The sequence below is a fragment of the Carya illinoinensis genome, chromosome 15 (genome assembly GCF_018687715.1).
Source record: "Carya illinoinensis cultivar Pawnee chromosome 15, C.illinoinensisPawnee_v1, whole genome shotgun sequence".
Lineage (NCBI taxonomy): Eukaryota > Viridiplantae > Streptophyta > Magnoliopsida > Fagales > Juglandaceae > Carya > Carya illinoinensis.
The window spans coordinates 44,939,980-44,964,349 of NC_056766.1; the positions used below are offsets into that span (position 1 = coordinate 44,939,980).

At 34.9% G+C, this 24,370-nt stretch overlaps 1 pseudogene; it reads right to left on the minus strand.

Annotated features, from left to right (window-relative positions):
• Positions 1-19,717, minus strand: part of LOC122295453 — an 88,199-nt pseudogene extending 68,482 nt beyond the window's left edge.
• Between the last annotated feature and the right edge of the window lie 4,653 nt (positions 19,718-24,370).

Consider the following 24,370-nt stretch of genomic DNA (forward strand, 5'->3'; position numbering starts at 1 on the left):
TGTCCTATTAGAAGAAATCATACAATGACTATTAGGGCCATATGGGTACCTAAAAATCTTGTTTCTTCTAATACTAATAAATAAAGGATCCAAAGAACTTGGGTACCAAGAAAAATCATTTTAATTGTTTTTATAGGTATGCATGAAGTCATCCACAAGCAAAAACAAGTGGTTTTTACATAGTGGATGTTCAAGACACATGACAGGAGACAAGACTAAGTTCTTTGATCTTAGATCTAAAGAAGAAGGACACGTGACATTTGGAGACAACTCAAAAGGGAAGATTGTGGGAATAGGTAAAATTGGTAATGAATCTTCTCTCATAATTGAAGATGTTCTACTTGTTGAAGGCCTAAAACATAATCTTTTGAGTATAAGTCAATTATGTGATAAAGGATTTACAGTTACTTTCAAAATGGATAAGTGCATTATTTTGAATGATCATAATTGTAATATTTGTTTTATTGCTTTTAGAAACAATAATGTTTATACAATCGATTTTGAAGAAATTACCTCACAAGATGCTATTTGTTTTTCAGCTCAAAATAAAACTAGTTGGCTATGGCATAGAAGATTAGGTCATGCCAACATGAAACTTATTTCAAAACTTTCAAAAAATGATCTTGTGAGAGGTTTACCAAAAACAAATTTTCTTAAAGACAAAATTTGTGATGCATGCCAATTTGGTAAATAAATAAAAACTTCTTTTAAAACCAAGAAACATATTTCCACTACTAGACCATTGCAACTGATACACATGGATCTTTTTGGACCAAATAGAGTTGCAAGTCTAGGAGGAAAATATTATGCATTTGTTATTGTTGATGATTTCTCTAGATATACTTGGGTCATCTTTCTTGCTCATAAAGATGAGGCACATAATGCCTTTACCAAGTTATGCAAGAGAATTCAAAATGAAAAGGGTTATACTATTTCAAGTATCCGAAGTGATAGGGGAAAATAGTTTGTTAATAAAAATATTGAAACATTTTGTGATGAAAATGGTTTTGTGCATAATTTTTCTGCTCCTCGAACTCCTCAACAAAATGGGGTAGTAGAGAGGAAAAATAGATCTCTTCAAGAGATGGCAAGAACAATACTCAATGAGAACAACTTGCCCAGTTATTTTTGGGCCGAAGTGGTAAGTACTGCATGTTATGTTATAAATAGAGTTATGCTAAGGTCTAAATTAGATAAAACCCCCTATGAGCTTTGGAATGAGAAAAAGCCCAACATTGGTTACTTTCATGTATTTGGATGCAAATGTTTTATTTTGAATGACAGAGATAATTTAGGCAAGTTTGATGCAAAATCTAATGAAGGTATTTTTCTCGGGTATTCTACTAATAGTAAAGCTTATAGAGTATTCAATAAAAAGACTCTGACTGTACAAGAATCTATGCATGTAGTATTTGATGAATCTAATTCTCTACTCTCCAAGAAATCTGTTGATGAAGAAACATGAGGTATAAATAACACGGAAAGTCTCAATCTCAACAAAGAGAACACAATAGAAGAAGTTCAACATGGAACCATCAACAAAGATCATCAAAATTTAATACAAGATGCAACCAAACAGTGGAAATTTGTGAAAGATCATCCAGTGGAACAAATTTTGGGAGAACCTTCACGAGGTGTAAGTACTCGATCATCTCTTAGAAATATTTACAATTATACTGCTTTTCTATCTCAGATTGAACCCAAAAATATTGATGACGCACTTCTTGATGAATCTTGGATTCTAGCTATGCAAGAAGAGTTGAATCAATTTGAAAGAAATGATGTTTGGACACTTGTTCCTAGACCTAAAAATCATACTATTATTGGAACAAAATGGGTTTTTAGAAACAAGAAAGATGAGTCCGGAGTCATTACTAGAAATAAGGCTCGACTTGTAGCCCAAGGTTTTAATCAAGAAGAAGGAATCGATTATGATGAGACATATGCACCAGTCGCAAGATTAGAAACTATTCAAATGTTACTTGCATATGCTTGTTATAAAGATTTCAAACTTTTTCAAATGGATGTTAAAAGTGCTTTCTTAAATGGTTTTATAAATGAAGAGGTATATGTTGAGCAACCTCCAGGTTTTGAAAATCATATTTCCCCAAATCATGTTTTCAAACTCACAAAAGCACTATATGGACTTAAACAAGCTCCTAGAGCTTGGTACGAGAGACTCAGTGGTTTCTTGATTGAAAAAGGTTTTTCAAGAGGAAAAATCGACACAACTCTTTTTATTAAATATGAAAATGATGATATTCTTTTGATTCAGATTTATGTTGATGATATAATATTCGGTGCTACTAATGAAAATATGTGTCAAGTTTTTGCTAAGACTATGCAGGAAGAATTTGAGATGAGTATGATGGGAGAACTTACATTCTTTCTCGGATTGCAAATTAAGCAAGCAAAAAGTGGGACATTCATCAATCAATCAAAATATATTAAGGAATTACTGAAGAAGTTTGGGAGGGAAAATGCTAAGGAAATTGGAACACCAATGAGCCCATCAACTAAACTTGATAAAGATGAATCCGGTAAGCCAGTTGACTCGAAGATATATCGAGGTATGATTGGTAGCTTATTATATTTAACATCTAGTAGACCAGATATTATGTTTAGTGTGTGCTTATGTGCACGCTTTCAATCATCTCTAAAAGAATCACATTTAATTGCAGTTAAGCGCATTCTTAGATATCTTAGTGGTACAATTAACCTAGGGTTATGGTACCCTAAGTATACATCTTTCTATCTAATCAGTTACACAGATGCAGATTATGCTGGATGTAAAATAGATCGAAAAAGCACTAGTGGAGCATGCCATTTCTTAGGTCATGCACTAGTTTCCTGGTTTTGTAAAACATAAAATTCTGTTGCACTATCTACTGTTGAGGCAGAATATATTGGTGCAGGTAGTTGTTGTGCTCAAGTTCTCTACATGAAGCAACAACTTGAAGATTTTAAACTTATGTATAATCACATTCCAATCAAATGTGATAATACAAGTGCTATAAATCTTTCAAAGAACCCAATACAACATTCTAGAACTAAGCATATTGAAATAAGATATCATTTTCTTCGAGATCATGTGCAGAAAGGCGATATAGTACTAGAGTTCACAAATACACACGATTAGTTAGCAGATATTTTCACAAAACCTTTACCAAAAGATAGATTATGTATGATCAGAAGAGAAATAGGTATGATGCATGCTATGAATATCTCTTAAGAGATAGACCAGAGTCAATAAAAATAGAGATAGATTTCTTAAATACTTTTACATAAACTTGAGATACTTAGCCTCATGTTTGAGACGCTCATTCTCTTCATACAATATCATATCATTCTTATCCATGGGAATCGGCAAGCAGAATGAAGAATCTAATAAAGATTTCAACTGTTTATTTTTATGCCGAATGATTCCTTCCCTTGTGTGAGACTCTTGAACAATTCGTTGAAGTACAACAATTTGTTCTTTGAGCTTTTCAACTTCATGATCTCTGGCTTGTAGTTGCAGGGAAAAAGCAACAATAGAGGAAGATTAGCGAGTCCCAAGACTCACCAAGTCATAGATAGCATCAGAATCTGACTTATTAGTCAGATTATTATTTTCTTGCTGCAACATGGCACCAATGGCAGCTGCAGAAAGGACAGGAGGTTGAGGTACATAATGCCTCATGGATGAATCTAGAGAAATGTTAGAAGAATGAGCCATTGAGAAAAGAATAGAAGGCTTAAAACGAGAATTTTGAAGGAATGCAGATGAGTTATAGAGATGAGAAGAAAACTTGATGCGCATTGGATGAACTTTAAGACTGATTTTATAAAGATAGCATAAAGAACCAGACGAGCTATCATCCAAGTCAAAGAGCAATGTTTTTTTTTTCCCGATCGGTGAAAATGACATTTTTTAGAAACTCGGAGCCTTCAATTTCGTTTGTCAACAACATCAGGCGATTTCTTCAAATCTCCAGCCACACTTGTCGGGTCACGGACGGATCCAATTTTTTTTCAACTATCTACAGTGTCTACTAACACACCGTTTTCTTCAGTCTATTTACTTGTTGCGGATCCTTTTTAATGATGTCAAAAGGGGGAGAAGTGTTAGACCAGAACATTAATATTGTTTGAATTGCTAAACTTGTTATATATGCTTGGAATTATATTCATACTTTTGCTTGAAAAACTAACGCACATTCTCAGGGGGAGCTTAAGTATTAATATAGGCTTCAGGTTCTATCAAGTATTTGTCATCATCAAAAAGGGGGAGATTGTTGAACATAAGGTTTCAAACTTTGTGTAATTATATATCTACACATGGATTTTGATGATAACAAATGAATTCAAAGAATGAAGGAGTCTCAAGCTCAAGTTGCCCACACAATGGAGTCAAACACATCAAGGAACCAAGCATGAACAAGAAGTGAACAAGTTCACATTAAAGTCATAGAGTAATATGTAAATCTCTTAAAAATTTGAAATTAGGATTAAGGCTCAAAAATTAATATTTTATCATAAAGCATTAAAATATATTTTCCACATGTGCATGAATATTTTGAAAATTAAATTTGAAAATTTTGAAAAATGATTGATTGTCATCTTTCACATGTGCATACCTTGATTAAAGGGTTGAACTTTGAAAATATTAAAGATGATTGATTGTCATCTTTCACATGTGCATGTTTTATTTGAATATTTTCAAAAGTGATTGATGTTTTTTTAGACTTATACAAAAGGTAGATGATTTTGTTTGAAAATTTTGAAAAGTGAAGTGTGCTCCTTTTGTCATATACAAAAAGTAGAAGATTATGTTTGAATTTTTGGAAAATGAAAGTGTGCTCCTTTTGTCATATGCAAAAAATAAAAGATTAGGTTTGAATTTTTTGAAAAGGAAAGTGTGCTCCTTTTGTCATATGCCAAAAGTAAAAGATTAGGTTTGAATTTTTTGAAAAATGAATGATGTTGTCTTTTGACAATTGAAAAAGAAGAACCTTTTATTTGAATTTTTTGAAAAAATGAATGATGTTGTCTTTGACATGTGAATCTTTTTAAATTTGAATATGAAGTCTCATATGCCTATAAATAGATCATTTGAGAGCTTCACTTTTACAACATCCAGAGCATACAACATTCATTCAAAGCTTTCATTCTCTATTCTCTAAACATTGAGCCTTAATTCTTATTCATTTTGAGAGATATAGTTTGCGTTGTATTGTTCTTATTTCACTCATTGAGGAGTGTTTTCTGATAACCTATCCACTATCAGCTCTTGTATCAGAAAAATGGTGTGTATAACCCTTGTGCTTGTAGAAAGTATTCTACACGGGGAATAGTTGAATCACCACGTATAAGGTGATTGCAAGTGTAGAGGGTGTTCTACACGGATTCTTTGTAGCGGTGTTGTTCAAAGGTGTAATAGGTTTCTATCTCCACCTGAAGGAGATTGAATAGTGAATTCGGGAATCCTCAAAGGGTAGCTTGAGGCGAGGACGTAGGCAGTGGGGCCGAACCTCGTTAACATACTGAGTTTGCTTCTCTCTTACCCTTACTCTTTATATTTATTGCTATTTCATATTTTGTTTATATTTTATATTATATATTTGATTTATAATTGTTATTTTTTTAATACAACTCAATTCACCCCCTCTCTTGTGTTAGTCATCTAGGCAACAGTTGATTAGTATTTTGTTTATATTTTATATTGTGTATTTGATTTATAATTGTTAATTTTTAAAAACAATCCAATTCACTCTCCTTTTGTGTTAGTTATCTAAGCAACATAGATTTTTGAAAATTTGATAAAGGTTTGGGCCCAATCAATTATTAAAAAATATTTTTAATTATTAGATGAAAAATATTATCAATATATTAAAAATAAGTAGAATAGTGGCAGGGGAAGGGGAGACGTTGGTTAAAGTTCAGGATTTTATAAAGAGAAAATCTTGGGGCTGGATGGGTGTTAAAGGTATTTTCGCACCATCTAATAATAGGGTGCCACGTAGACACTCCAGGAAGACTAATTTTGAATCCGCATACACCTGATCAGTCTTTTCATTTCCTACTTTCCCCCTCCCCCATCCTCTGTTTCATTTCCTGCATCTTCTCTCCACCCTCTTTCTCTCCATCTCACGCCCAATCCTACACGATGAACAAAAGTGGGTGCCGATGACAAACAAAAGTAACGCCCACGATGACTCAAGCTGGACGCCGGCGGGTATTTTCTTCTCTGCATTAGGGATTTCTTCAGCTACTGAAGTTTGCCAAAACCATCAAGAACATTGCCTTCGAATTGGTTTCAAGAAAGATTCAATTGTGCTAATCTCTTCAATTTGACTAATCCAGGGGGTATAGACCCATGAAACATATTGCATGAGAGATCCAAATTTTGAAGATACTGAAGTGAATCAATCTTGGATATTGTCCCTGTCAACAGGTTGTTCGAAATTGATAAGCTGCTAAGCATGCTAAGGCCTCTAATAGCTGAGAAACTAAACTCACCAGCTAGACCCACATCATTAACAGTGACTAAGGTCACTCGACCACCATTACAAGCAATCCCGTACCAATTTTGAGGGCACCCATTAGAATCCAAGGATTTAGAATTCCATGAAACAAGAACTTGCCCAAAAGGGTCACTTACAAAGCCCTTCTTGAGCTCCAAGAGTGCTTCAATGTCTAATTGTCCAAATGCAATTACTACCAAAAACAACATTGTCAAACAGATTGCATGCATTCCTTCTAAAATAGACCCAACTCTCAAAAACTTCAAAGAGAGAAAGACAAAGACATAATGTAACATATTGGACTACGAACAAAGAGTGGAAGTCAGTGCTAGTTTTGCAAGTTGCAAAGCTAAAAGCTCGAAAGACTTGCATTGAAGAATTCAACGGCTACTAACACTAAAAAGTAGGAGAAAGAATGAAGAGAAGAAATCCCTAATGCAGAGAAGAAAATACCTGCCGGCGTCCAGTGCGAGTCGTAGTTGTGGGCGTTGCTTTTGTTCATCGTCGTCACCCACTTTTGTTTGTCTTGTAGGATAGAGCATGAGATGGAGAGAAAAAGGTTAGAGAGAAGACGCAGGAAATGAAACAGAGGACGGGGGAGGGGAAAAGCGGGAAATGTAAAGACTGATCGGGTGTACGTGGATTCAAAATTAGTCTTCTTGGAGTGTCTATGTGGCACCTTATCATTGGCTGGTACAAAAATACCTTTAACACCCGTCCGACCCCAAGCTTTTATCTTTTATAAAGTTGGCCATGGCCCGTAGGATTACTTTTAGAGTTTTGCTACATACAAACACAGTTGCCCACTAATCTGTGTATCAATACTGATTTATTCATACTTAAAATTTAAATTAACACTGTTTTTAATAAAATCTACTTTTTGATCAATCACATCATATTGATGCATAAATTAGTGCATAATTATACTTGCAACTATATTTTTCCTTACTTTTAACGGTTTAACTTTCTCAAAAGTTTGTAAATTTCTTAAAAGTTTGTAAATGGCAGGGGAAGGGGAGGCATGAAGGAGTGGGCCGTCAGAAAGGGTCAAAAGTTTGTTTGTAAATTAATGTACAGTATTGAGATATATAGATGAGTTAAAAACTTACATTTGAGCGTTTGGATGTACAGATAAAACAAGCCATATAATTTCAATGACATGCTTCGTATTTATCTACGTATTCAAACCGGTCCTTTGTCTCTAAATTTTAATTAAATTTTGAATTTTTTATTACTTACCTTTTCAACTTTCGTCAAAGTGACTATTACGTCACTCTCATGTTAGTCACATCAGGCCATTACCAGTAAATGGTTGACAAGACTGCATTACAAAAAATAATTTGTAACACAAAGAAAATCAAAAGGAAAATGTTTTAATAATATTATTTCTAGTTGTATAATATTATTTTCCTGAAGCTTAAAGTATAATATTATTTTCCTGAAGCTTAAACCAATCTTGAAAAAATATTATTGGCTTGGGGAGATCGAAACGATGTTGGAACAACTACTTTAATGTGATAAATTTTTAATGCTCTCATGTCTACAGGTAATTAATTAGTAGGTGTTAGATTTGGACGTTTGTTTCAGACAGAATGACTTTAGATCAAAGCTGTGTAAATGGGCACAAGTTGGCTTACCAAGTGTATGTGTGATGCAAGTTTGGACTTGAAGAAGATAAAAGAAGTTTTGAGATTGACAAAGAGCTTTCTGAAAGACATAAAAAGCCCTTGTTTTGCCTGTGTATCATATTTACTATGTAGAGTCTTACAAAGGTTACAAGTCTAGGTGCACTTTTATGGTAATATTTGGCACAACGTACATAAAGGATACTATATTTGGGAGGCTGATATTGGAGGTTGAGTTTTTAACAAAAGTAAAATCTAGTTACAAGTATAATTGTGTACAATATGTGCACTAATCTAATATGATTGGTTAAAAAGTAGATTTTATTGAAAACAACGCTAATTTAAATTTTAAATATGAATGAATCAGTATTGATACGCAGATTAGTACGCGACTTTGCTTATACGTAGTAAAACTCTTTATAAAAAGAGTCGTGTAGCCCGACAAAATGTCTAAGAAGCTTTTTTAATTTAATTTTTATACATTTTTTATACTTATAAATATTAAAAAGACTCACAACATCATTAAAAAAGCATTTCTTTTATTATTAAATAAAGAAAAAAAACGTATCGGGACCACTGTCAGGACTCATTATCGCTGAGTTTAGCATCTTCCTTATAAAAAAACAGCACAAAAAACAAAGACGTTACAAGAAATAGCTCCATAAGAACAGCACTGCCAGTAATGCGGAGTAATAAACAAGGTCTTAGTACAATAAGCTAGTAATTACTACTAATCTATTAAGTGATCCGATGCATATGATGGATCCTTACCGTTATGAAAATCTAATAGACATTGTGGGATTTTGATTAAGGGTATATGCTTCCTATTACAATATTGGATGCTGTCCATTGTGCAATGGCATGCATGCATTGATTTTGAAAGCGATGTATTTTAACCATCTCCCATCTTTTAAAGTTTTGTAGTATTAATCTTATGTCTCTTATGATACTTTCTGCAAGTCGCTTTTGATTTTCTTCTGGGTCCTTCAAAGCTGGTTCTTTGAGAATTTCCTTCTACTATGATATTTTTTAGGTGTTTGGATTGAGGTTCATGTACTCCTATGAATGCTGCCATAGCTTCTCCTTGATTCAGATTGTAGCTCCTGAGTGCTCTGCTATTATGAAAACAATTTTGCAACTGTGTGATCTGCATATGGCAGCAGAGGTGCTGCCATTTGGTTTAACTACTACATCAAATGTAATTGAAATGATTTTTGGAGGGAACCATCTGTTCTTGTTATGAAGTTCTTTCCATTCCCAAGCATTACAATGATCCCTGTATGAATAGCTATGAATGGCTAACTCTTGTATCAGTGCAGAAAACCTTCGGCTACATCAAACTAGCTAATGCAGATCTATGAGCATCCCTGATCATCACACCTATACCAATTCGGTTAGATGAAGCACGTACAGCCACATCCCAATTCACTTTCACCCAAAGAGTAGGGGGTGATGCCCATCGAGAGCCAGGCACTGCTGGAGTAGGTACTGCTGCTGCTGGTTTACTTCTAGCACAACAGTAATCTGCAACAACTTTGGTAGCATTAGCATAAAGCATTGTTGGTGGTTGAAATTGGCCATCATGGATAAGGGAATTCTGTCGAAACCATATTAGTCTAGCCATAGTAGCAAATAACACAAGGTCCTGACTTGATAATCTATCTATGAGTAACTGAAAGATAGAAAAGAAATCAGATGCCAGACAGGTTGTTTTATGAATCAACTTAGGGCCCAAAGGCCAAACATCTTGAGCAGATGGGCAGTGCCATAGAATGTGAGCAACTATTTCCTCTGCATGCATGCAAATAGGACAGGAGGAATCAATCAGGACACGCCTCTTACATAGATTAACTCGAGTAGGTAAGGAACCTGTACAAGCACTCCAAATGAACTGTTTGACAGCAAATGGTGTGCTCCAGTGGATGAAGATTCACCCTTAGCTCTTGAAAGAGTCTGTTGATGCAAGTGATAGGCACTTCTTACTGAGAATAGCCCATTACCAGTCCCTTTCCATAAAAGCTTATCAGGTGTAGGCACAGTGTAGACAGGCAGCTTCATAATCTCTTTGATGTCTTCCTCATGGAACACTGCTTTGAGAAGATCCACATTCCACCATCTCGAAAGAGGGTCTATAAGGTTAGCTACTACTGCATTCTCAGAAAGAATGGACACAGGGGACAGAATCATACATGTAGAAGCTCGAGTCAACCACTTATCGTTCCAAATCCGAATCTGGTTACCATCTCCTATTCTCCAAATAAGACCATCCTCAACCAAAGGAATGGAACGGTACAAGCTCCTCCAAATAAAAGAAGGCCTTGGACCAAGCTTAGCACTGGAAAGGGAGCTAGTTGGGAAATATTTGGCTTGAAGTATCTTGCTGGATAGTGACTCTAGGAACATCCTCAACCTCTAAATCTATTTTGCTAGAAGGGCTACATTAAAACTATGAAGGTCTCTAAACCCCAACCCTCCACGAGACTTTCCAGCACTTAAATGTTTCCAACTTTTCCAATGGATCTTTGGCTGGTTCTCCTGATGTCCCCACCAAAATTTAGCAAAACAAGCATGAAGCTTATGACACAGTGTTTTGGGCAGTAGAAAAACACTCATACAATAAGTTGGCATAGCCTATAAAACAGCCTTTATAAGTATTTCTTTGCCTGCTTTGGAAAGAAATTTGTTCTTCCAATTGTCCAGGCGCTTGATCACTCGATCCACAATTCCCTTGAAAGTCCTTACTTTTGATTTCCCCACCATAGATGGAAGACCCAAGTACCTGTCCAGATTAGATGAAGCCTGTAACCCAGCCACAGCCAAGATATGCCCCTTTGTAGCATCCAAAGTATTTCTACTAAAGAACAATGAGGTTTTGGCTTTGTTGAGTTTCTGACCAGAAGGAGCTTCATAAACACTAAGAATACGATTCAAGTGAACCCACTCCTGCAAATTAGCTCTACAGAATACCAGGCTATCATCTGCAAAAAATAGATGATTAATCCTGACCTGGCCTCGAGCAATTGGAACACCTGTTAAGAGTCTGTCATTTTCTGCAGCCTTCAAGAGGGAACTCAATGCTTCAGCACAGAGAATGAATAGATATGGAGATAATGGGCAGCCTTGTCTGAGACCCCTTTGAGGCTTAAAAGGCAGCTGAGGAACACCATTAATCAATACTGAAAAGGATGAGGAAGAAATGCAAGACATGATCAAATCCACCCATTTAGTATGAAAACCCAGTTTTAACAAAACAGCCTTAATAAACACCTATTCCACCCTATCATAAGCTTTGCTCATATCCAATTTTAAAGCCATAAAGCCCTTTCTCCCATGTAATTGAGTATGCATAGTATGAAGGGTTTCATAGGCAGCCACAATGTTGTCAGTAATGTGTCTACTAGGTACAAAAGCACACTGGTAGGTGAAATAAGAAGGGGCAGAATAGACTTCAGTCTATTAGTAATCATTTTAGTGATTATTTTGTATAGGACATTACATAAACTTATGGGTCGATATTTAGAGACATGTCTTGGCTGGATGGATTTGGGAATTAGAACCAAATGAGTGTGATTAATAGAAGCAATGTTGGTAGGATTATGTAGGAAAGAAAGAACAGCACGACAAACCTCAGTCCCAATTGTCTTGATAAAAACAAGTATTGAACCCATCAGGTCAAGGTGCTTTATATGGTCCCATCTGGAAAACAGCTTGCTGAACATCATCAGCTATAAATGCTTGAAGCAACATGTCATTCATCTCAGTGGAAACTGTAGAGGAAAGGCTGTGAAGGCAACATTCTATCTGTGCAGGGTCAGATGATGTAAATAAAGCCTTATAGAACTGAGTAAAAGCATTACCAATATCAGCTGCAGTGGTACAGGGAGTGCCATACTCATCTTCCACATAATCAATTCTATTTCTTTTTTGTCGTTGGCTAGCACTCAAATGGAAAAATCTGGTGTTACGATCCCCATGTTGTAACCAATGAACTTTGGCTCTTTGTTTCCATTTTAAAAGCAAGCTTTCTTGAAGGAGAGAAATATCACTTTTTAACTTCCTGACTTCCTCCACTGAATCTGCATTGAGGGTGTGTCTAAAGTTTGTGTGTTAGCTGGTTGTCAGGTGTTGGGATTGGTGATGTTGGTGTTGTTAACGATGAATTGACGGATGTGTTTGTTTCTGAATAAGATAATACCGTTTCTTTGGTTTTTTCTGCGGGCTGAGATTATTACCTACCAAGTCGCGTGGAGGTCGCGCCGCCGCATGACGTCCCCACCGACAAGTGGATAAAGTTGGCTTATCCACACCAGACTGCTATGTTATGTCCGAATATTTGGTAATCTTCCACTGAAAAAATTAAGATTGGTAGGGACGTACTGATTATATTTGGTTCAGGCAAGGGCAACTTGCCTGCTTCAGGAACTACGAAGCTTTTTGCGGCACAGATCTTCAAACAGAGGGGTGGCCCTTTGGGAGGTGGAATTTCCTTCCGAATGGCTTGCAGAGTTGCAGACTCTATGTTCCTTTGCATGGTATATATAAAGATGCAATCCTCTCTCTCTCTCTCTCTCTCTCTCTCTCTCTCTCTCTCTCTCTCTCTCCCCTCTGGTTGTACGATAAGTTCTTCTTCAATCTTCTTCCAGTGTCTGACTGGTAAAGTTTCGTTATTTATTCTGGCTAAGCTTTGAACTTAATAAGCTTGTTGCCATGTTTTATGGACAAAATGGGGGACTTGGTTTTCTTTAATTGGTGCATTTTGGAGTCAGTTGTATTGAGACTTCAGCAGTGTAGATTGGGTTTCGAACATGGCATAAACTAGAACTTGTTTCATAAAATGCATATTGAACGCTTGCTTCGTTTGCATCCAAGAAAGAAAGAGAGAGAGGGAAAAAAATAGAAGACAGATAGAACAAACAAAACTTAAAGTAAACAGTAGCAACAGGGAAGTCTTGGGTGATCTATCATAAACTCAATTGCTGTTGAGGACTTTTTCCAGGATCGGCTTCATCCATTTTCTCTTTTTATTTGCTCTCCTTTCATTCTTATATACCACTTTGGCTCGGCAACTTTTATGGATCAGCACCCACTAAGGATCAGTATCATTGGGATACAATTCAACTCTCAAATTGTCCAAAACCTTCAGCTCAAAAGATCCTAAATCGGCCTCCAATTCTATGTATTCATATCATTATTAACCAAATCTACGCCTTAAAAATTACTGCATACATCATCTGGGTCTTTACTGGTTATCTCAGCATACAAAATAATATTTGTTGCCCTATGAACTTTTTTGAAAAACACAACGGCATATAACACAATTCCACTAATGTCCTCTTAACTATTTTACTTTCTAATAACTCTTCTTGATATTGCCCCTGTTAAACCAACGATGATTCCTCAACGGTTTCAAGTCATGAAAACTAAAAAAAATGGAGTCAACTTGAAAGATGCATACTTTCTTCCACAATAAAGGACTTGGCACGTGAGAATTCCAGATGTTTACATGCATTTTGGTGCAGCCAGTCAAGTCAATTCTCTAGAGCGATTTGATGTGGCTTCCATTGAATTGTAATATTCTTGATACTAATTCTGGAATTCTTTGTAATGACAATGGATAACAATTTCACTCTCTGAGAGATCTAAGAAATCCGAAGTGGCAGAGGAATTAAACATCATAAAGACATTTGATATTGGGAAGAAATTTAGTTGACTGGAAATAATTCTCAAGATTCAACACTTGTAATACACTGCTCCCATCCTTCATCTCCTTTCCAAGATTTGTATAACCATCAATCTTTTTGCAGCCCGTTAGATTTGAAAAACCAAGTGCAACAAAGTTCCCAATGGATATTGATGCTTCTTCCCTCGCCCAACTCCTTGATGAAGCTACAACGCATTCTAAAGGCATTGAGTTTCTTTCTATGGAAATTGAGTGGCAAAGATTGTAAAGGATAATTTGACCAATCAAGTAATCTTAATTTGTTGGAGAGGTAATTAGGTACACTTAGAAAATCATGCATTACGATTTATAAACACTATTGAGTTTTTCATCCATCTAAAAGGCTTTCGAACTCAATCTTATCACGTCCTCGCCTTCGGGCAAATCTATTACTATGCCCTTCTATTTTGTTTGTTCCCTAGCAAGAGAACACACATAGAGTGTTAGGAACATTAGTGTAAAGTCCAGCTTACTAAAATCAATAATTAAAACTAGAATTTTTTTTTTATGTTATAATTACTGTATTTTCTTCCAATACATGACGAACGTTTTTGTGAAATCACAATTTACTAGATTTGTCAGGTTCTTTAGGTGATTTTAGACGAATAATTTCTCAGTCCATATCTTGTATCAAGTCATGCATCGATAATCTATTAGGCTTATCAATAGTAATAAGAAACTTGTCTACAAGCCTCTTGAAACCATCATCCAGAAAGAAACCACAACCGTCAAGTATTTTAGTGACATAAGCCAAGCATTCTCCCTTGAAGAAACATGCAATATCAAGAAACGTATTCTTATCATTCTCATCCGATCCATCATAACTTGCTTGAAGTACTTTTCGAATATTTCCGTTTGGAATTTTTTTAAATTTATCTAATGCACTCTTCTATTGATGTATACTCTTATCTTTTAGATCTGAGCCTAGCAACGTTAAAGCTAATGGAAGGCCCTCAACATATTGTATTACATGTTTAGAGAGTTCCACATTATCGTCCAATGGTTTGCCTTTATCAAAAGCATGCCAACTAAAAAGCTGAAGGGATTCATTGTCACCCAACATCACCGCCTTGCATTTTGAATCAGCTTTAGAATCACTTAATAAATGTTGATTGCTTGTTGTTGTGATGATTTTACTTCCTAAACAAGACCAATCACAATCTCTAGCTAATTTTTCTATTTGAACCATCTCATCCACTTCATCAAGAACTAGGAGAACCCTTTTAGAGCAAAGTCCTTAATCACATGAATTCTTCTGTCAGTATCACGAATATCCAAATTGGTTCCTAAAATCTCATAAAGAAATGTATTTTGTAGCAGGATCAAACCTCTTGATTTTGAAGTCTAACATGTTTCAAGAAATAACTTCCTTCAAATTGATGAGAAATTTTGTTATAGATATCTTTTGAAATAATTGTCTTACCAATTCCACTAATTTCAAATATCCTCACCATGTATATAACATCATTCATTCTAATAATTAAGTGTCGATAAATGTCTTGTACGCACGATTCTATTTCAATGGTGTACTTGGCATCATTTAGAGATGTATGGTTTACTATTCTTGAGTCCAACCGGTGCCAAAAAAAAAAAAACTATTCTTGAGTCCACCCATTGAATGATGTCTTGGATAAATTCTAACTCTTTCCTATCAATACAAAAGAGAGAAATTTAAAAGACTTCTCAAAGTATAATTATATATGAATTATATGATTTAGTTAAAAAAAAAAAAAACAGAGAGAGAAGATTTAGATTTGTATTTTTTTCATGTCAATTTCTCTGTTTGTTTTTCCAATGTACATACATTATGTGAAATTAATGTGGTAATTAATGCCCTAACAAATCCAAAAAAGATTCCAAATATATTTATGGCTTGCATAAAACTCAATGTTGGAAAGAATGATAAATACCAAACTGTTTTGTATGGCACCATATCTTCACCAATTTGCACCCTCTCAGATCCTGTATTTATCCAGATTTTACCCGTAAACTTCTCTCTTAACATCAAATATAAACATATATATAGGCACAGCTCATAGGAAGTACCTGTAAAGCATCAAAGGATCAAAGGATTCTCTTCTAAAGCACCAAAGGATTCTCCAAAATCTCATTTTTGATGCCTTCATTCCGATGGATCTACATTGTAAAAAATTAGAAGAACAATTTGTTTCATCGCTTCTTTACAATCAAGGATCTTCAATAGCTCATTCAAGCACCATCTTAATTCTGAATAATTTTTAAAAAGTACAACGATAGAAATCTTTAATCCTTTAATAGCTTTGAAAAGTGTAGGTGAAATTTCCTTTCTCTTCCAAGATCGGTTTCAATGTAAGTGCCAATTCCCCTTTTATCCAAACCATGGTATTGATGAGAAACAAACTTTTGGCTAACATCTTCACCTCTAAAAGAAGAAGAAGAGTAAAAGGAAGAGATAGAAGTTCCTTGAAAGGCGTCACCCTCTTTGTAAGCGTAAATTCCATTCACCAGAGAGGTTCAATTACAGAGACGTTGGAGAAAGAAAGAAGAACAATAACCATTCTTAAGCCAAGTATCATATACTTTTGTACATCTATAAATTGATTTTTCAAAAAAATAAAGTGAACTCAATCGCAGCATATCGCCTGTGCTGTTTAATGTTTCATCCAGCCCTGACTAAGAACACAAGTTATGGTTTCGTTTGTGCTCCAAATTCTAACCTCAAATTCAACTCCTTCAGCCAACTGATCAGAAGTAGAATTCACCTGCAAAGCTTTGACAAAAGATATATATTTTCAAACTATTAACATATTTATATAAATATATATATATATATATATATATTTAACGCAACATCATTAATTAATTCGGAGTGAATGGAAAAATTGTATCCAATGAAAAATTAAGTGGAAATTAGGTCTATTCATTAACTTTACATTTTTTCATCATGAGTGTGCATTTGGTTGATAGGATTATTAATAGTACTGCTAATTAATTAATTACAGTTTCAGTATAGAGAGCTAAGGACTCATCATTTAATCCATCATGTCTGTCTGGAGGAAAGAATAATATAATTCTGTGGAGTTCCAAGAAATACAAGAAAGGGAATTAATTAATCCAAATTAATATCCCAATATCAGAAAATGCCATGATCACCTAACATATTAATTATATATATAACACAGTTTGCCGTTTCTTGTGACAACATTTATGAATGGAATATTGACGAATTTTCTGAACAAGAAATCTTCAATATCATGAATAAGATATCTATAGTTGTAAATACTTATGTTAACAATAATCTCAGTCAAGCTTAGACAATTGAATTATTAACTACTGGATTTTCTAGCATGCTTCGATCATATATATATATATAAGAACCAATAAACCAACAAATTAAAGCATATTAATTAAGTTTCATATAATTTTCCCAGCTATGGGAAAAACTGCGGCAGAGTTTTAATCAGAAGAAAATAGAAGAAATATCTGTAATACTTGCAGGTATCTGGTCCAAAAGAAATAAAGCAGTTTTTGAAGATAAATTTGATGGTCCATGCATGGTTATTCACAAGGCTTTAGTAAACCTGAAAGTCTTTCAAGAAGCTGAGAAGCAGAAAAGAGAGCAACAGATTGAACTTGGCATGAGAATAAGAGAAACTAAGTGGTTACCACTCAGTGAGAGCTTCACAAAAACTAACTTTGATGCAACATTGAATAAGGAAGAGCAAAAAATGGGTATAGGAGTGGTAGCTAGAAATTATGAAGGGGAGATCATGTTCTCTTTGTGTGCGGCTAAGAACTTTCTTGGAAATGTTGAGTTAGCTTAAGCAAGTGCTATGTGGAAGGCAATGGAAACATGTAGAGATCAGCAGTTTCAGAGAGAGATTTTTGGAGGGGATGCATAAAAAATTATCAATGAAGCAAAAAAGGAGGAGGCTGCAAGTGGATGGATGGGGCAACATCGAGCACACAATTATCATGTCACGAACAACACCGAGCACACAAACAAGTCCAACGTCCGATCATTTGCGAAAACCTTTTGCACTGAAATTGTAAAATCCTTTTACATGCCATTAATATCATGAAACCAATCCAATAAAATAAAATAAAAACCAAATTGGGGAATTTTATCCATGTAGAGACATTGACTTGGTGCCTAGTAAGCCTTCTCTAAATTGGCCTGGACTTCTTGGGATGCAGATCGAGGGGCAAGTACTTCTTCTTTTAAACTTCCCTTAGAGCCTCCTTTAGCTTCTGCAAAATCACCATCAACACCTGCGCAATCGACAACCACATTTGAATTGCTCAAGTTTTGAGAGTGCCTCTTGTGTTGTGGATACCCATTGAATTCCGAGTTGCTGTCTTCATCATCTTGGCATCCCTTACAAAGTTGGATACCATTCGATGAATCTACTGAGCACTCCCCAATTATTAAACTCTCATTCTCTTCATGCTTATAAATTATGTAAACTCCGCAACTTTTAAACATCACTACAGCTTCTTCATTGCTATCAAATATAAACCTCAAATTGTCTCCTGTTGGGTACCGTAGCCATTGCTCGATACATTCTGGAAATGAGTAATTTAGATATACATGATCCCAGTCTCCTAATAATTCAAAATTTGCTTCAACAAGCAAGTTACCGTTTATAGAAACACGAATACTGGAGGGGGAGTCATCCGTGTTGGATCCAAGAACAGCACAGAAAACAATTCCTATGATTTCATCCAAATACAAGGGCCCACTAATATCCAATTCACACAAATCTCCATTTGAAGGCTCCTTAGTATGGCTAAACCAGTCTGGAATCTTATTCCTTGGAAATATAATACCCCATGAATGGTCTTGAATATGTTCCTGTCAAACATATATCGCATATATTCATAAGCACAAGGCAATCTGCAAACACAAACACTAACACCTACAAAAAACACAGAGAGAAATAGAGATCACATACCTCAACAAATGAAGGATTTGGCACCTGACTCCCTATATTTGCATCCAATTTATGGCAACCGGGCAAATCAATCCATCTTAGCTCTCGCAAGCCACATGATGTATAGAATTGAAATTTTGTTGATACTTCTAGGAATCTTTCTAGAAGTGTATTCTGCATTTGGACCAGAGCACCCACTTTGTTTGAAGTTTCTCTAACATTTTTCAAGAAACAATGACTATCAAATTGTGAAAAGATTGAGTTATAGATCTTTTTGGCAATAGTTATCTTACCAATTCCTCCAACTCCAAATATTCCCACCATGCGTATGTCATTCATCCTGATACTTAAAAGCAAATCAATGTCTTGTACACGAGACTCCATCCCAACTATAGATATTTTGCAATGTTTAGATATGAATAATTTACTATTCTAGAGACCTCTTGAACGATTTCTTGAATGAATTTTGATTCATTCTTGCATACAAATAAATTAATGAGCTAGACTCTTCACATGAAAAACAAGCAATATAATCTAATTAGTTTTTTTTTTAATTTATTTTTTATTTTTTATCTTACGACTAAAAGCAATATAATCTTATTTTTCAATAAGATTGCGCAGCACTTGCGCACTTCACTACTATATCTAACATTATTTTTTTTTTAGCATATGAATCAAATTATTAGGTTATATGGCCCAAAAATAAATAATTTCAATTATTTTTCTTAAGTACTGATGTACTATTATATAATAATAATAATAATAATAATAATAATAATAATAATGATGATGATGATGATGATGATGATGATGATGATGATAATAATAATAAAATCTCCAATGAAAGGCACAAGAGTGGTTAGAGTTACCCATTTTCCAACTCGTATCCAGCCAAATTGGCCACTTCTTGTAGGGCTGTCTTCCACCTCTGCACCTTCTTCACGTCTTCGTTGAATTTTCATACCCATACAGCCAAAGCTTCTCCAAAACTACCTCTTTGATTTCGTGCGATGGATTTACGTGATAAAATATAGGCAAAACTATTTGTTGCTTTCTTTCCTTACAATTGAGAATGTTGAGCAATTCATCTATGCACCAAGTAGATGATGCATAGTTTTTCAAAACACGATAATTGAAAGTCGTGAATTTTTAATGGCTTGGAGAAGTGCAAGTGAGATTTCATCACCTATTCTAAGCTCGTCCTCATCTATGTAGGTGTGGATGCCATTTTGAAGCAAAGCATGGTGGAGATGGGCAATAAAAGTATTGCGAGTATCTTCTCCTCTAAAACTTAAAAATACATCATAAAACCACATAGATGTAACAGTAGAAGAGGAGGAAGAAGAGAGTACACGGAACGACATGGAAGAAGTTGTTGTGTTTGTAATGCCCTGAGTTCTCCTTAGTCCTTACTGCACAGAAATATTGGGCATGGAGCTCTCTTTAAAAAGACAAGTATGAGGTAGCAATATTCACTATTCGTCAGTTTAGTTTGGATTGAGAAATACTCTTATTTTATCTTATCATTACAACTTTTATAAATTTCTACATAAAATACAATAAACAATTTAATTTTTTCAAATCTCAAAATAATAATAATGTTAAAAAATAATATTCTAACAATAGTTTATTTAACTTTTAACTTTCTTCTCAACTTATTTTAAAGAAGTTTACGAAAGTTAGATGGATCACTAAAATTTAATTTTGGAGTTTTTTATTCCTTGTCTTTCCAACTTTGATCAAAGTTATAATTATTTCGTCATTATTATTATGTTAGTCAACTGTTAAAAGCATAAGGCCAATGCCAATAAATGTTTGACAAGTGTGCATTATATTTTGAAGAGAAATTTGGTCGGATTCTAAACCAGAATTTTGAAGAGAAATTTCAGCAATCTGGATTTTATCTCGTAACTCGGCAAGATTTTGAAAATTCTTCGCAAAAACATTGAAATTCCAGTTTTTTATGGCAATTTTTAGACGCTTGAGTTTGAAAAAACAGCTTATGAAGACCACTAAGATAACAAGTTAAGTTCCAATTAGAGGAAACGTACAAAGTCAGGAAAAGAAGGGTGACAAACCGTTAATCTCACACGTCAGGAACATATATATTTCTCGCAAGACTAACACCTATCTTGAAACGACATTATTGGCGTGGGGAGATTGAAAGATATTGTTGGAATAGCTACTTTAATGTGATAAATTTTCAATGTTCCCACGTACGTCAGGAAATCCCAAAAGTCTAAAGTTCATACGTACTGGGACTGAATTAGTGGTGTTCGATCTGGACATTAGTTTTTTGCAAAGTGACTTTAGTTCAAAACCGTGTAAACGAGTTGACTTACCAAGTGTACTTGTAATGTATGTTTGTGCTTGAAGAAGATCTTTCTCAAAAAGCCAGAGGAAGCCCTTGTTTTGCCTGTGTATCGTATGTACGTACTATGTAGAGTCCAACAGTTAACTGCAGTCAATTCCGTGTACACTGAACTTTCGTTGAACTTTCCTCAATTACACAACGCATTTCATGTGTTAAGGCTAACGATGGAGATGAGATGAGAATTTTGTAAATAGTAGTAAAATAATTTTTGAATATTAGTGAAATAATTTGAGTTGATTATTTTTTAGATTTTGAGAAAGGAGAGAGAAAAAATTGAATAAAAAATATTGTAAGAATATCATTTTAGAATATCATTTTTGTTTGAAAATTTGGAAAGTTGGAATTTTTTATTTTATTTGAAAATTTGAAAAAGTTGTAAGGATTAGTTTAAAAATTTTGTATTTCAATTATGTTTGAAAATAAGATGAAATGAAAGCAAATGATAATTTTATGTCTCATTTGAGGTCCCAAATCTGCTCGTCATCAAACTATCAATGGGCAGTAGAATAATTAGTTTATCAGTGTATGAAATTGTGAAAGTGCTTCTAGATTTTTTTTAAAAAAAATTGTCTATATCTATTTTTAATTAACTTTATGCATAAGATTATACGTGTTAAATATTTTATTTAATTTTATTAATTTTTTATTTTTAACTTTAATTTTAAAATCTTCATAATTAATTTTAATAGTTGAGAAAGTATATATCATTATGCGCATAAAATTATAAGTATAAATAATATTTTTTAAAAAAAACAAACAAACCACAACCCCCCAAGAATGGCAAAGCTAAAATAGAAACAGGAATATGGCAGAATACTTATAATATTTATATAAATTCCATCGACTTTGCTGTAAACTTAAGTTCCCTTCACTGAATGATAAGCCATGCTACAGCGAGTATCATGATATAGAAACTTACTGTAACACCAATGGATGACCTCCCTCTCAGATCTAAAAGCAGTGGCTTCTTTCGACATCAGCCATAGATACTGCTACAGCATCATATTTAATTTTTTGGGCCAACTTCCTTTTCTTTGATGGGATAAATCTTCAATTCTACCGCGTTAGGAAATCTCAATTAAAGTCGTCTAATGTTCATACAAGAAATTCAATAGAACAATCTTAATGGGTACTGTTTGATTTTCACGTTTGTTTAACTAACGTGGAAGGACTTCAATTCAAAACTGTGTAAATGGTATTGCAAGTTGGCTTACCCAGAAACTTCTCCTGCATCAGGAAATCCCAAAAGTCTAAAGTTTGTACAAGAAATTCAATAGACCAATCTTCACTGGTGTTTGATTTTGACGTTTGTTTAATTCACGTGGAAGGACTTCATAAATATCTCAGATTTGGGTCAATGAAAGAAGAGAATTCATTACAACAATCCTAATGTACGTTCCATCTTAACATTTTTTTTATGCGAAAAGACTTTAGTATCAGAAAAGGAAGAAAAAATGTATTGCAAGAAAGTGGAAAGAAAACTCTAAATCTTGGAGAGAAAACTGATCAAAACTTTTATCGTATTTCTTGTATCTGTGATGCCTCGACTCTCACATACGGAAACCTCGGAATCGTGGCGTCGAGATGATGACAACACGAGTCACGCATCTCAACGATAAGTTTCAAGTGTGTGTACAAGTAGAAAGTGTACAACAAAAAATGCAACCGTTAAATTAAATAAGTCAACTAAGTATCAGAATTTTAAATACAAGACTACCAAAATAAAAGTATTATCGAAAATTATATAGTTATCCGTGAAAATAAAGTAAAAAGCCAAATACATAGACAAAAGGGAAACAAATCACATAATCCAAAAAGTGACCACATGTCACTCCTTCAGCGAAGCTGATCCCTCAGATTCAACGTCTTCACCAGCATCAAAATTTACGGTTCCATAAAATAGAACAGCAAGATGTCAAATACAGTGAAATTGTGAATCTCAATAAGTAATCACATAAACAAACCAAGAGATAAAAATACATGAATGCATCCAACAAACATACGTGCACATGACGAAACACGAATGCGACCCAAAACTCTCACTTTTCCCAAAAATGATTATTTTCCAATGCACGACAAAAATCTCATTTGACCTGAAACATATCTGTCATTTCCCCAGAAAATGGCCCAAACAATCTGCTCGTATCCATTAAATCATAAACCGTCATTTTCCCAAAGAATGGCCCAACATATCATTTATCAATTGCTATAGGCGGGAATTATAGGCGGGACTGTCATCATCTCTGCTTACCACCATCCCTACTACGTGCACCGTAGGCGGGACTACCACCATCCTTGCTTACCACCATCCCTGCAGCTTGCACTATAGGCGGGAATCACAAGCGGGACTACCACTATCCCTGCAGCTTGCACTGTAGGCGAGACTACCACCATCCATACTTACCATCATCCCTACCACGTGCACCGTAGGTGGGAATTACAGGCAAGACTACCATCCCTACCACTAACACTATTGGCGGTAATCATAGGTAGAACTCTACCACCATCCCTACAGCTTGCACTATAGGCAGGAATCACTGGCGGGACTACCACCATCCCTATCACGTGCACAGTAGGCAAGAATCAAAGGTGGGACTCTACCACCATCACTGTTTACAACCATCCCTATAGTTTCTTTTTCCTTTCTTTCAATCCGTTCAATCCATTCATTTCAAACATACCCAAAAATCATCTCTCACTTGAAAACCCAATTTTCATTCATGACACATGAGCATGCATGAAATGATGCAATAAATGCCATGATGCCAAACACAACATAAATGCACGCAAGCATAATTCAATTAAATAAACAACACATCCTTACATTCAACCGACCCTCATACTCCTCAAACTCAATGTCCGGCACAACCAACCAGACTGCAGAAAATTTGCTAGTGCAAAAATATATTTAAATATCATGAAATTCTTTGGAAAATTATGTACAATACTAAAAAAGGAAAACCCTGAAAGATCAAGTGCACAAGCACCCGGTGATCACCAAAAGCGAACTCGAAATAAAATCACCAACAAGCTCGATTTTAGAGACTGAAAAGGGGGCTCAAAACAAGGAAATTTGAAGGGAAATTTTGAAGAAGAAAATGGGCTGATTTAAAAGATAAATACTAGAAGATAAAGGGCTGAACAATGGTGTTCACAGTAAGAGAAAAATAACTACACAAAACCAAGATGGAGCTCACGGCTTGAACCAAAACAAGGGCACGGTGAGGCCAGCA